The sequence below is a fragment of the Scyliorhinus torazame genome, chromosome 2 (assembly GCF_047496885.1).
Source record: "Scyliorhinus torazame isolate Kashiwa2021f chromosome 2, sScyTor2.1, whole genome shotgun sequence".
Classification (NCBI taxonomy): Eukaryota; Metazoa; Chordata; class Chondrichthyes; order Carcharhiniformes; family Scyliorhinidae; genus Scyliorhinus; species Scyliorhinus torazame.
The window spans coordinates 126,575,331-126,591,004 of NC_092708.1; the positions used below are offsets into that span (position 1 = coordinate 126,575,331).

General features: G+C 41.0%; 2 long non-coding RNA genes across 2 annotated transcripts in view; one reads left to right on the top strand and one right to left on the bottom strand.

Annotated features, from left to right (window-relative positions):
* LOC140391791 (uncharacterized) overlaps window positions 1-3,351 on the bottom strand; it is a 44,750-nt gene extending 41,399 nt beyond the window's left edge. The window contains exon 1 of the long non-coding RNA XR_011935187.1: window positions 3,251-3,351. This is a non-coding gene — a long non-coding RNA (uncharacterized lncRNA). The remainder of the gene's footprint in view (window positions 1-3,250) is intronic.
* Window positions 1,528-12,288, top strand: LOC140391789 (uncharacterized). Its single transcript, XR_011935185.1, has 3 exons — window positions 1,528-1,779; window positions 11,165-11,243; window positions 12,157-12,288. It is a non-coding gene; the product is annotated as an uncharacterized lncRNA (long non-coding RNA).
* The last annotated feature ends 3,386 nt before the right edge of the window (window positions 12,289-15,674 follow it).

The following is a 15,674-nucleotide window of genomic DNA, read 5'->3' on the forward strand; positions in this document are numbered from 1 at the left end:
GGCCAGATGGCCTACTCCTGCTCCTAGTTCTTATGTTCTTATGTTTAGAGATCTCAGAACAGGCACTCAAGATCCCTAGGTTCCAATACACTTCTTGGAATTATGTACCATTCATTATGTATTCCCTAACTTCACCAACTTTTGTGGCCAAATTCTAATTAGAAAATGGTAGCAAAGAAATGAATGGATAACAATATACTTTTCTTTGTAGTCCGGATAATCATTTTATTATCATATTAGAGACAATACAACGTCTGATTTCAAACAGCTGACAAGCTAACCTCCCAGTGAGGCTGAGTAGTAACGGATTTATTTGCCTGCAATTTTCCACTCAATGGAGCAAAATTTTCTGATCTCAACTGCAACAGGAATCGTTACGGTTGGGACGGATAATTTAACGAACCATCAAAGGGTCCTTTGACCTCAGGCGGGAATTTCCGGTCCCCGGGAAGAGCGGGGGATGGGAGGGTTGGGGGGTGGGGGGGGGGGGGGGGGTGGAGGGGTGCGGGGGGGTGGAAATGGGACCAGAAGATCCTGCTCAATGACTTCAATCCTCAATGTTCCTGTTGCCATTTTGTATCAATTCGAGTCATTACACATTAATTAGCCTTCTTCAGATTTTCTGCTTTAAGTCACAAAGTGTTCTTAGAGCCTCCGCAAAGTAAGCTTTCATCACTCCAAGCATAAAATAGAAGAAACTGGTAATAGCCTTATTCTAGTAGGAACAGAATTGCTGCTTGCCCTGCCATCAGGGATACGATTTTGGCCTTTAAAGAACTATCTGGCTCAATTGTGTGCGTTCACCTTTAACACCAGAGGAAAACGTGCCAGGTATAAAACACCCACCTGTCAGCAATAAGTTTCAATAAATGGGTCATTCCAACCAGTTGTGAATAGGCCGGGTTAACATCCTTATTTATCCAGCTGGTAATTTCAACAGAAATATAGGTTCCATGATTTTGTTATTTCATCATAATTCTTCATTAATCTGACAATCTTTTGCAAAGAACATATTCAAAGAAAGAAATCTTTTGAAAATAAGTCATAATTGGAAATAATTATATATTCCCGTGGCACTGAAGATGATCAATGATTCAAATGTGCCATTAATCTGTAGTTTAGTCTTAACCATGAAATATCTTTCTGTTTTAAATACATTGTTAAAAAAAATAATATTGACGGTTAACATAACTTTATGTTTGGATGGTTGGGTAATGTTGACAGGGAAATTTTCCATCAGACCTGGGTCAAAAGAAGTGCATCTCACTACTTCAAAGAGTTCAAACCCCAGCAGTTTAAAACCACTATTTATTACCTGAACTTTACAATCAGGCATTATTAATCTTTACCTGACACTAAAGTATGCTAATATATGACCACACAGATTCAAAGGCAGAGTTCCATAAAGCTTTACCTGATGAGGCATGTCTGCCTGTCAGTTATTTTTTTGCTGATGTAAATAAAAGAAACACTCCTAAATGGGCTGCCTAAAATTTCACTTAAACGTCAGCATTACACGCATAAACAATAGGACTACTGTAACCTGTGGGATAACAAGTACAATATTACCAGAGAGCAAAGGAGAATGTTCCTCTGCCCGTAATATGAAAATCTATCTTATGTTACTCAAAAAAAGATGGTGTATAACAGCGCTGTGGAAAGAATGTGAAATCTTCAAAGTAAATAGCAACATTTCTAAGTGATTGGGGCTAATGGAGAAGAGAAAACAGTTCCAGTGACACTGGAAGCACTGTTCTTTTAGTAGTGCACTGCTTGAAGGTAAGCAGCAGGGGGCTCATCAGCATCAGTTTAGCATTAAAGCTGCTCTACCCATTTTAGAATGATCTTACCGGGCTCGCAGGCAAAGCCACCTTTTTGAAATGGAGACCACAGCTTAAGTCAACAGCATCAGCCACCCCAATAATTAGTCTGCAGTTAAAAACCTCATATATCAAAGGTACAAATCCTAAAGTAGGTATTACTGCTTTATCTAGCATCACATTGAAAACAATGTTATGTTACCTTTCCCAATTACCTTTCCCAATTCTGGATTGGTAATCTAATGATCGGAAGAATATGGACTAGCAGAAACAACAGTTAAAATAAGGAACTTCTTTAATCCCTATTCTTTAACACGTAGAGGGAAACGCCTATATTTCCCATCAAGAAACACTTTTGTTCAGATATATTTGTTATCTTCCTGGGAGAACAAAGTTAATTACCTGAAGGTTAAAAAGAATTCTGTGTGTGGCATAGGTCGAAAGTGGTTACAAAATGAAAGAGCACTGAATACACCTGCAAAGTAATTATTGAATGGCTAGAGTTTGTATTTTCCTAAATGAAGGAATTTATTATTGGAAGAGAAATGTTGCTGTAAGAGATGTTAAAATATTTAAGTATTTTGGAAACATTGAAGGGGGTGGTTGTTGTATCATTAACATAAATACAATTTTCAAGCATGAAGAGTATCAGGCTAACATAGAATTTACACTGCAGAAGGAGGCCATTCGTCCCATCGAGTCTGCACCGGCCCCTACAAAGAGCACCCTACTGGAACCCACGTATCTACCCTCCCCGTAACCCAGTAGCCCCCACTTAACATTTTTTGGACACTAAGGGCAATTTTGCATTGTCAATCCACCTAACCAGCACATCTTTGGACTGTGGGAGGAAACCGGAGCCACCTGGCGGAAACCCACAGAGACAGGGGGAGGATGTGCAGACTCCGCACAGACAGTGACCCAGCCAGGAATCGAACCTAGAACCCTGGAGCTGTGAAGCAATTGTGCTAACCACTATGCTACCGTGCTGCCCACATATATCATAAACAACTAGAGTACTATTTTTTTCTGCTAATTTAATAGGCCAAATGCATCTCATGAAGTATTGAAGTGTTTAATAATGACATTTAGCTGTGCATTGATTTGAAATAGCAGAGGTAGGTTAGTCCGTTAACACAGATAATTATCATCATGCATTGCTGCTGATTTGGCCTGATGCTTCTGTTAGCAGGTACTCTTATATCGGTTTTTTTCTGATAATGCACTCCTTAAGCAGCTATTATTCCAATCCCTCTGTTTTTCTACGACTTACTTATACAAGCACACCTAGGCATCATGATACTAGTTTCCTGTTTATTATCTTAGAATCCAGATTAGAAAGCAAGTGAATACATTTATAGAGACTATTGTGTTTGTGAAAAAGATAACTAATGCTGAAAAAGAGTAAATGCATACAGAGATATTCTTACCTTTTATTCTTGTATTTTTTTAAATAATAATATCTGCAATTTCTTCTGTCTGGCAGTTTGGCACTGGGATTGGCTGTCGTTTACATCCATTACATTCTCAATGTTGGTGTTTTTGTGGCCAGTTACTCTTGTGTGTTCAGATCCAATGTAAGCAGGATCAAGACAGCAAAGATTTATGATACTGGGTTTGAACTGCACCACAGAGCTTACCCCCCACCTCCACCCCATCTCTCTGTGCAGGATTTAATTTTGTGCCATGATCAATCAACAAGATTTATCTGGTGGTGTATTATCTCCAATTAAATCTTAATATTTTATATATTTTATGTATTTTTACAACAGAGAGTTTAGAAGTTTGAATATGTTTATTTCATATATTGAAGCAACAGTGCTGGACATGCAACTTGGAGACCAGTGTCAGTTGATAGTTCTAACTGAGTCTCCTGGAGTGTGAATTTTGCAAGTTTCAACTTGGTCAGTTATGGGAAGAAGAGATGAAACTGTCCAGAAATTAGGGGATTTCTAACTCACTTCAGTAGACATATTTATAGCACACTAAGAAATCGCATCAACAAAGTTCATGGAATTGCCTGCATATTGGAAAATTCTCCCTCCCTTGGAGGATTGTGTGGGTGTAAAGTGTTAATGAACTGACGGATAAATTAAAGCCAAAAACTACAAATAAGATTTTGCATAAAGAGGCCAGCTTCATCAATTTTAGCAGGAAGGGAAGGTCTTACCTAATTCATGTAAGTTGTTCATCAAATTCAAAGGGCTTGATATCAGTAATATTCCAAATTATAAATCAACAGCAATGCTAGAGATTCTCAGTTAATTAAAGTATGTTTCTTCATTTCTTTGTAGCACACAGAGATTATGAAGTAGGTACCTAGTAAAGTAAATGTAAGATGGTGCAGTATCTAATACGTATGGGATAATAAATGGCTGACAGTAAGCTAAGCTTGAACAGTTTATGAATGTCAGATGAACCCCAAGATTGAATTACTGCCTTAAAGTCACTGGCGGACATTTATTATTTGATGTAATATATGGTTTTTAATGTTATGTGACAGACTGAGCAGGATAGAGGCAGCGTGAGGTAGATGGAAAAGTAATAAAGATGGTAGTGATCTAGGAGCTGCCAGTATACAGTATCACATGACTAAAAGCATGTAGAAGCAGTTTTTTCAAGCAGATTATGGTAAAGGATACCCCATTCTGTGTATCATTTCTAATTATTGTACCGCCACAAATGTTAGCTAGAGTTAGTTGACGCTTTATTTGTATGGTACATAATTAGAAGTTTGTTTTGTAGATACCATTGCACCTGTGACTGGTGCTGCCTGCGCACCCTCAGTCACTGACTAACGTTCCTTTTGCAGCTGGCAGCTTCTTTCTTTGTGGAGTGAATGAGATTGTATTAGTGTGAACATAAAAACAGAGAAAACAGGAGCAGGAGGAGGCCATTCAGCCCTTCAAGCCTGCTCAGCCATTCATTAAGATCATGGCTGATCATCCAACTCAATAGCCTAATCCCACTTTCGCCCCATACCCTATGATCCCCTTCATCCCAAGTGCTATACTTAATTGCTTCTTGAAAGCATACATTTTCAGTTTGAGAGATTCTCCCATCGGAGCTGAACCGCAACCAGTTCCCCCTGGGAGTGCAAACCAGTAAGCAATTCAGTGTTCCACGGCATGCAAATTTATTCATGGTTTGGAATACGAGGACAGCTGAAAGAAGGGGCCCTTCAGGGATCCCTGTGAGAGGGAGACCCTCAGGGACCCCTTCCCTCACAGACCACATCCACCCATACAAACCACCCCCCTCCAGAAATGAGACTCCTGCCTTGAAGCTAGAGACAGTCCAGATAGGGGCAGTGAAAAGAATTACAGCTGGAACACTTAGCTTGAAGCTTCATGTGTCCATTCCTGGAAGGAGAGCAGCTGTGGTAGCGACTGGTTCCCACAGACCCATTAGCTGCAAGCCATTCATAGCTTTCTGGTAGTAGTCTGTGATTAACAGCTTTTATAAACAATCTGCAGCTTTGGTTCATTCATCTCCCTTCTCGATTCAGTGGTCTAAGTGGTGAAACCCAAATGTTTGCAAACTTGACCACATCAAAGAGAGGTAAGTGCAGTGAAATCACATGCTTGCATGATTGGAATGCACTTAGTGGTTGGAATGTACTCACTTCTCTTTGATGTGGTCCCTCGGAGTTGTTCCCCAGCACAGGGCTCCCCCTAGCTTAGGGGTCTCCCTATCACAGGGGTCTCAGGAGAGGGGGGCATGGGGGGGTGTACCTGGTAGAGGAGGCGTGAGTAAGCAGTGCATTGTTGGCTGGGGCGGGTGGACCATGGATGGTCGCTACCAATGTGACGCTGGTGTGGTGGACCTCGTGGTGGGCCAAGTGGGCCCCCTTGGGTTAGTGCGAGGTCCACCATGACAGGGCCACTCTGGTCGCACCACAAGTGATCCGCGCCCACGTGATTCCGGCCGGGGGGACTGGAGAATCATGGGAGGTCGGAGCATAGGGTACAGGGCCGGCTAAATAGATGCAAATTGCACATTAATCTCATTTGCATTTATTTACATCCCCCCTCCAGCATGCATGATGAGCCTCGCACATGATACCAGCGGGGGTCGAAGCATCGCATTCAGATCAGTGCCCGGCGCCGGTCCTGATCCCCCCCCGACACCCGATTCTCTGTCCCATCGGGATATGCATCCCGGGATGGAGAATACCGCCCACAATGTTTTGGCCTCAACTATTTCCTGTGATAATGAATTCCACAGGCTCACTACACTCTGGGTGAAAAAATATCTAAAATAGTCTGCCCACATCCTCAGACTGTGACCCCTGGTTCTGGACACCCCACAATCGGAAAATATTTCTTGTATCTACACTGTCTAGTCCTGTGGGAATTTTATAGGTTTCCATGGGATTCTCCCTCATTCTTCTGACCTACAGTGAACATAATTCTAATAATCTCTCCTTACATATCCGTCCTGCCATCCCAGAATTCAGTCTGGTAAACCTTTGCTGCACTCCCTTTAGAGCAAGATCATCCTTCTTCGGATACGAAGACCAAAACTGCACACAATATTCCAGATGTGGCCTCACCAAGGCCATAATTGCAGCAAGACATTCCTGCTCCTGTATTCAAATTCTCTCACTATAAAGGCCAACATACCATTTGCCTTCTTTACCACCTGCTGCACCTGCATGCTTACCTTCAGCGACTGGTGCACAAGGACACACAGGTCCCGCTGCACACTTCCCTCTCCCAATTTATGGCCATTTAGATATTAGTCTGCCTTTTGCAACCAAAGTGAATAACTGCGCATTTATCCAATTTATACTGGATCTGCCTTTCATTTGCTGACTGATTCAAATTGTCCAAATAACACTGAAATATCTTTGCATTCTGCTCACAGCTCACTCTCCAACCCAACTCTGTGTCATCTGCAAATTTGGGGATATTGGGTGCGATTTTCCGGCCACGCCCACTGGAATCAGGATAGAATGCAGCCGGTAAATCCCGCGAGAGGCCTCTTCCGGGATTCCAGACTGTCATTATGCCCCTCAAGATCTAATGAGATATTGCGAGATGTCACGATCTGGATCCTGCCAATTGTCTTGCATAGCTAAGTGAGCTTAATTGCTCACTTAACCATGCCTACACCAGAACTAACCAGCCCCCGGGATCGATCGGCCTCGACAAGGAGACCCCAGCTGGACATCATTTAGCAATGGTCTCCACAAACGGGGACCAGATGGAACGGCACTTTGGGGAGTCTCCCAGGCATTTGGAGCCCCCTGGGTGGTTGGCCTCTGGGCATAGTGGCATCCTGGCACTGTTGATGCCACCTGGGCACTGTGGCACTGCCAGCTGGCACCCTGGCAATGCCACCTGGGTGACAGCCTGGCACTGTCAGTGTGTCCAGGTGCACTGCCAGTCTGGCAGGGGCACTTCCAGGGTGCCAGGCTGGCAGTGCAAAGTGCACAGGTGGCATTTTGTCCATGCTGGGGATCGGGCCTGGGGGTGCCTGCTCATATGAGGTACAGTGCGGGAGGGCTCGAAGGTCCCTCAACAGGCAGGTTGGGGTGTTGGGGGGTCCAGGTGTCGCGTCTGCTCATTGCAGGAAATGCAACTGAGTGCGGCCTCGGTGGGGCCTTCGTCACCGAGGTCAAAAAAAAAAGGGCCGGGTACAACCCTGCAAACCCGCCCAAAACGCAACTCTTTTGTTAAATTGCGCCCTTTACATTTTGTTCCCTCATCTAAATCATTAATATATATTGTGATTAGCTAGGGTCCCAGCACTGATACCTGCGATGCCCCAGTGGTCACTGTCTGTCATTTGGAAAAAGACCCATTACTTCCTACTCTTTGTTTTCTGTCTGCCCACCAGTTTTCTTTCCATCGCAATACACTACCCCTAATCCCATGCATTTTAATTTTACACATTAATCTCTTATGTGCGGCTTTGTCAAAAGCCTTTTGAAAATCCAAATAAACCACATCCACTGGCTCCCCCTCATCAACTCTACTAGTTACATCCTCGAAGAATTCCAATAGATTTGTCAAGCATAATTTCCCCTTCATAAATCCATGCTGACTCTGTCCGTCCTGCTACTGTTTTCTAAGTGCTTTGCTGTAAAATATACTTGGAACTCTTTCTTAAGAATAATTTATATGGAGATTGCCCCTTACGTCTCGTCACAATCTGATATTCGTACTTGTAACAAATAAATATTGGGGTTGTGAACCTGCATGAGGGAATCATACAGCTTGTATTGACTTCTTGAAAGCAATTCTAAGTACATAGAATTTTCAGCCCAACAGTCTCTGTCCGTATTTACGCTCCACACAAGTGTCAGCCCTCCTTACTTCATTTCATTCTATCAACTTATCCTCTGATCCTTTTTCCTTCATCTACTTAGATAATATTTAATTACAGTAGTCAACATAGGTTAATGTAGGCAAAACACTTCTCACTAATCCAGCCCAGCCTTAGAGGCAAAGACCAAATAAATTGCCTTCACTTGAAATATGTTTTAGCTCTTATGCCTGCAATATCCTGTCAACCAAATCAGTGTTCCAGTCTACACAGTGGATTCAGAAAATAAGTGTCTCTGTAAATGCCTGAATAAATACTGACTAAGTAAAACTTAATTAATTCATTAATTTAATTACCATATAATCATATTTAATTACCAGGGCTTTAAATGGTTATGCTTTGAACTGCTAAATGAACCACATTCAATTCTCCTGCCTAGAACTCCATTTGATCACATTAAGAATCTACACATAACCTGGTTAACATTGTTTTGTCATAGGTAAAAAATTATTCTAATAACCATATTTAGAAAAAAGCAATTACTATACTCACTCAAATATAACTTAGGCCCGTGATCAATTCTACACATATCTCTACCCACCAGTTGCATCCAGACAAGCAGCATTTATTTGGGGGGTGGGGGGAAATAAATCCAGTTTAAAGCAATATCGCACTTTTCTACCTTTAATATTAGCTATTATCCAGCTCTGTGATTCCAGACGAATCACTTTTCTATTCTCAGTCCTACTCGCATGGCTTAAAGAATGTACATACTTCTGTTCTGTTATGTAAAGGAAACCAATGAAATACATTCCTGAAGGACATCCAAGGATTGAAGGCTTTTAATTTACTAGAAAAATTGAAGAAGGACCATGCAGCTACGAATCAGTGGTGCACCATCAAGTTTGAAGCTGAAATGGTCACCCCAATACCTGCAAGCTATTCGGCAAGAGCTGTGCGAGCACACAGGTCATAAAGCGTCATCACCAAATGTGTTTTCTTTCATCATCTGCATTCATAGCACTATTATGTTTTGCCATTTGTTTACCTGGCATTGGTTCAACTGAAGTGGCCTAATTAGTGAACCAGTTACACATACAACTATATTGATCGCAGACCAGACTAACTCAAATGTGCACTCAATTGACAGGTTCTATATGATGTGCCCCGTCTAGATTTATCCTTTTCCCTTTGGCACCTTGCCAGAGTCATATTCCCCAAATCTGGCAATGGCTTGTTCTTGTAATACATATGTGCCTTTCAGCTAGCACGACGTGGGCTATCATAAATATCCAGACCTCCTCCTTGTTATTCTTTTTTTTTAATGAATGTCATAAATAGAACAACTCATTTGTCACAAATATCATTTATTTTGAGTACATTACCACTTTTAGTTCTACACAATATTCTACTACAACGATCATAATTATATTTATTTATAAATGAATACATAGACGGATCTCATTTTAAAATTCCCCTTCCTATTCTACACTATGTGAACACCTAAAATAAGCTCAATAGCTATCCTTCTTTAACTAGCATCTTGCAAAGAGCATTGAAACAACGCCTTTACACATTATTCAGCACAAACTACAAATTCCAAATGCAGAAAGTCTGGAATCAAAACGGAGAAAGGTGGACTAACATTTCTATTCTGATGTAAAGTCAAATCCAAAAAATTAACATTAGTTCCCCTTCAGACACTCTTCGACTTGCTGGCTGTTGTCAGCATTTTCTGATTTTTCATTACCAACTGTCAGTGATTTGATAGGATTTTACATTTCAATAGGATATTTAGTCCAGGTAACACGAGCAACTGAAAATCGTGAACATATTTACATTAACAGAAAAAGAAGGACATTTCCTACCTCAGCACAGTACTCAGTGACTTATCCTCAAATGTACAATTTAGGCTCTTCCTAAGCATTACAAGCCCATATAGAGAACTCAAAAATGAAGTTATACCTTATATTTTGATTAATAAATTATCACTGGCTCTTTGATGTTAAAAATTGAAGCCTTTACCATGTGGTTTTGTTGGACAGAAGGAAAAACAAAATAAATTCTAAACTTCAAAATGAATACCGCTTCTCACTCAAAAACATATGACTATCATAAATAAAAGCATATAATATATCTGTTTGTTCACATATTTATATATTTACTAATCAGATTGATGCACTTCCACTGCTTCTGTCCACTGTGTGTGGCCTTGGATGCAGCTATTAACTGAAAGTTAAGGTAACCTGATTAAAGGCTTTACAATTTAAGCAGGATTGTTTAAGTGACATTACCATCACTTAATGCGATGTTGTGGTGATCTTTTGCGACCTGTGGTAATTAAACTGTGAGCGCAGGCCTTTTAACTGGGAAGCTGGCATTTTCATTTGTTATATTTTTGTCTCTGTATATTCGATTCCATTCTAAAACAAAACAAATCGCATCAAAGGGAAAATCTGATTTAAAAAGAAACTCAAGAGACAACAGTAGTTGAAAGAAATAGTTTATTTGAATATTTAAAAATAGCCTTGTGCTCAACAATGCTATTTTTTTTAACTCCCTGAAAATAGATAAAAACAAATAACTCAATACTTGTCAGAACTGGACAGAATTATTGTAATTTTCAAAAGTTTATCAATCTTTATGATGTCTACATGTTTTTTACTTCCCTTTTGCATTTACTTCTGGTGGGGAGGTGCAGTCTGGTTTGATTCCTAAGAAACTGTCTTTCTGCTGAGTAGGGAGTGCTGCTGATAAGTGATTCATGTTGGATTTACTCTCCCAAAATGTAAACAAGAACAGAGGAGTTCCTTTCACCCTGCTGTAAAAGAGCTTGAACTTTTATGACAACTTTTATGGTGTCAGATCAATCCTGCTGCTTTTTGGATGAAAAGCCAGTACAGAACTGGAGCTATCTACTTAGCAGAAATTGTAAGATAAATAGACAGCATGTCTATTTATCAATGTATGACTTTCAGGCAAAGATGTTTGTTTCCACAAATGTAAAACAGTACACTGTATAATCATTCTGTTTATGCTTAACATGCAAAATCTCATTTTGTCCACTGCAGCCAAACTGTGCTTCCTCTCTGCATGACATTCCAACCTTATCAACCTGCTTACTAGACATAGGCCAGTTACCCGCCAAGGGTGAGTTTGCATTTAAGAGTTGAAAGAGTAAACATGATTGTCTGCCTGAAGCACACAAGCAAACATGCCTTCTAAACGCATAGAAAGTGTAATTGAAATTGTTCTGTGGCTTGTCCTCTTGTTATGTATATACTTGACATAGAGGTGAAAGTTTAGACTTTAATTATATGCCGTCTAGTACATGGCACCATTTATCATGTAAAAGTGATCCTATTAGAATACTATTGAGTTGGTGACATTCCTTTGCACACTAACTAATGCCCAGTTCACATGGAACATTGAATTCCCTTCACATTTATTAGTCCAAACCGAATTCAATCTTCTGGAGTGTTTACATCTCACCTTATCCCAAACTAAAATGTCACTGAATAGTATCAGTTACTATCTGATGTACGTATTTTATTGTAGAAAGCAGCATAAAATCAAGACAGATGCCATCATTCTGTTTCTGCAAATATAAATTTTGATTTAAATCTATTTTTCAATTGAAAACATGTACCATGAGGTAGGTATTATTTTCACTTTGCACTTAAGAAGGACCTGTCCTCTTATGATTAATTTAAATTTAAAACGACTGCAAATGTACACAAAACAAATTAGCAGGTGCCCTGTAAACAGGGGATTAAGAGCTAATATGCTCATAATAATGATCCAGAAAAGAAGGCACAAAATGGAGGTAGGTGCAATGAATATGTCATGTGATAATGAATTCTTCCTGAGGTTAATCCCAGCAATGAAATCACAGTAGAGCTGGCTAGATCTGGATGAAAGCTTACAGACGTAACAATAAAAATGGCGCCAGGCAAGCTCCACTGTGTAGGAATGTCAAAGCCAGCTGTTAAATATTGTGCCACTTCAGTAAGCAGACCCTATTTCTGTACCGACATTCGGTAACTCTTCATTTTGTGTTTAGAGATATGAAGAAAAGAAACAGAATCGGAAAATCACAGAAAGAGAAGTTGTCTTCATATCCATGAATTGTCTGCCTGTGATGTCTCTCAGAGCCTGCAATATCAACAAATAAAAACCTCTCCGCATTCTCTCACACCAATTAGAGCTGTTCTTCCTGACTGGAATTGATGTGTGTGTGTCTGTGGTCACACAGCTAATAGTAAGCTGTCAATTGGAAATAAATAAGAAGGTTATTTTGTACTATTTTTGATCTAATCATATCTTTAAATTATTGGCAGTGCTGTAGAAAAGCCTTGCTGTCAATCTTTTACACACAGGCTCAACACAATAGACTTAACATTGAGGAACAGCAGGAATTCAGAAACTAGCCATTTGGCTAATTTACACAAGAAAATTAATAAAGATAAACTCAGCTTTTATCTACAGAATCTCGGGGTTTCTAATATCTACATTGAGCTTGAGGCTGTTGGAATTTACAGAATGATATGGTATTCAGCTGACTGGTACAGCTATTGTAATGAACCAAAGTGTTCCCAAAATTGCTGATTGCCACAAATGGAAGACAAATAAGACTGATCTTTGAATTTATCAACTGTTTCCTTAAAATATATAGTGAGCAAAAGGGAGATGGGCCATGTCTCCTTTTCTCATACTCCTTTAGCCTTGTCATTGACCCTGTATATTCCCAACATTAGGCACAAAATATGTCTCCATCATTAGATTGAGTTACACTTAATTAAAAATCCTAGTGATGTCTGTCACACAGGTCAAATTGCTTCTGTTGATAAATGTAATAATTCTGATACGAGTTGCTTTAATTTGCTGTCTATTTACTCATGCAGTAGCAATTAACTTTCATTACATTATTTTGTGTGATTACATTCTTAATTGCTTGTATTAAGCATCCATTTGATATTTATTAATAACCATACTCTAAAACCAGGCACTGTGAAAATACAAATTGTTCGCAATTTCCATACCAGTAATTACAAGCAAAAGCTTAACTGGAAGTTCTTTCAAATCTGAACTATGCTCTGATTATACAGATACAAAAAGATTCCACTCCTGTGAAAAGGTTGCACCATACACTAACTGTTTCACTCATTTAAATGGCAGTATATCCAGTTTATACAATACAATTAATTCCCCCATCTTTCCTCAGTTGTACGATGAATTATTCGGTCCACATTCTGCGCCACACTGTCCAAATCTTTTTCAAAGGATATATATCATTCATCTATTTAGCATATGCTCTCTATCTGCACTTATGCAAAATGACGCAACAGTATATTTCAGTGGTATTATTTAATGGTGCAATTATGCATTATAAAAGTCTCACAGCCTACCTTTAGAAGTAAAACTATGAAAATTCATAGAGATCGAATCTGTTTGTTAAGTTTCCTAGAAGCTTTCTATATATTTGAAAATAATACAAGACTGGCATGTCAAAAGTCAATGATGGCTCAAGAGCTCAGCATCTAAACCTGGCTAAATTGATGCCAATCCAGATGATTGCTGTTACAGTGGGCAGCATCATTAGGCTTTGCTTTCAAATTATCTATCAGCCTGTAGGGCTGAGAGATGCTTGCAATGCAAGGTTAGAAGGAAAATGATGGCAGCATGTTGATGCTTCACAGACCTCATGATAGTTTCCGTCTGTCATTATTTACGTCTGACTAGACGCGTCATGTCAACTACCTAGAAGACACTTTTAATATGAAACCCTCTGTTTCTCCTGCTTTTTTCACAACCCGAGCAAGATACCATTATTTCTCTGCTTCATTACACTTACGTGAAATCCATTTCAGCCTCAGAACAATACACATAGGATTGACCAGCGTTTTGTTTGCAATATTGTGGGGGCTAAACTGGTTAGCATAAACTGTGCAGACTATAAACTTGTCCAGACGCATCAGCAGTAGGCCAGTATCATGAGTGGCTAGCACTACTTAAAACTAACCTGAAGTGCTTAAAGCTAGCCCGCATCTCTTCAGGAACTGGTGTATTGTGGCTGGGGCAGGTGTTGGCAGTCGTGGTTGAAGAGAATCTTACCTGGGAAACAGTGTGAAAGGGCACAGCATGGGAAAGAATGGGCCCCAAGGCTTTTGGACAGTACACTGAAAGGATTGTAAAGCAGGAGATCTGTGTACCCTTGGTGGGGGAATTAAAGAGGCCCTTCAGACCCATACTCAGCAAGAAGTTGGAGAAGATAACCAAGGAGGTCAATGCCAGGAATCAAGCCTTGAGGACTTGAATTCACGAGTGTCCAAGGTCAGTGATCGCATCTTCAAATGTCATGATACCAGTGCAATTAATGTTACATTCCCATCAAACACTCATTACTCACCCACCAATAATCACTATCAATCAGCCCAAACACTCATTAGGTAAATAATGGCAGCATGTTGATGCTTCACTGATCTCATGATAATTTCCGCCATTGCCTTACCATCACACACTCAGTGCTGTTGCAAGCTCCACGGTCACATCTTGCAGGTTGCACACACTGCCAACTATTCAATCATCACAGCTACATCACCAAAATGGATTGCACCACATTCACTTCCTATTCTTTTCCAGAAGAAGATGCCACATAACCAAACACAGCATTACCTCAACAATGGGTTTGGTCATGGCTGCATACCCTTCCCCTGTGGCGTTGACCATAACAGACTGTTGCTGAGGTCATGGCCAGGGATGGAGCTGAAATCATTGAGGATCACAGTATTCCCATAACGAATCCTCCTTCTCGCATCCCACCAGCCCTCATCCCACCTTCTCTGATTTACAAGCTGCAGACGGTGTAAATAACTAGACCTTAGTTTTGCCACTCTCCACACTGCGACCTGGGGCGGGATTTTCCATTGCCCACTGCTAAGATTGGGAATCCCGATCTGGAGGCGAATCATGCCTTGGGCCAAAAATGGGATTGGCACCGGGCGGCAGACCCGTCCCCAGTCTCGGCTCCTGCCCGGCCACTGCAGCTGGCTTCCCACCGTGTGCCAGCGGGAACTTGTAAACAGGGGGAGGGGGGGGGGGCGGAGGGGTGTCCCAGCGTGGAAGACACCTCCTGTCACCAGTCTCACACCCTCTCTAATTCCTCACAAATATTAAACAAGATGAATGATATCTTGGACCCCACGGAGGCTGCCCTCATTGTGCTGCTGGCAGGCCTGATGGGCAGTCTCCAGGGAAGGCAGCGGCAGCAGCATCGACAGCGGTTCGAGGTAGCGGAACATGCGCGGGGCCCACCCCACAGCCAGAAGACATGGCTGCCCATCAGGCCAGGAAGGGACCCAGAGGCGGAGGCACCCTGTCGATGCACTCAGCACATGGTGAATGTCTGTGTCGCAGGCTGTGTCCTCCTAGCTAGCTGCTACTCGAATGAGCAGGAACTCTGATGTCCCCTGTCTTTATAGTGCGTGTGCTCTCACTGGTGATTGGCTGCCGTGTTATGTGTGTTGATTGGTCCCACTGTGTGTCCATCAGTGTGTGTCTGCACCATGATATACTGGTGTA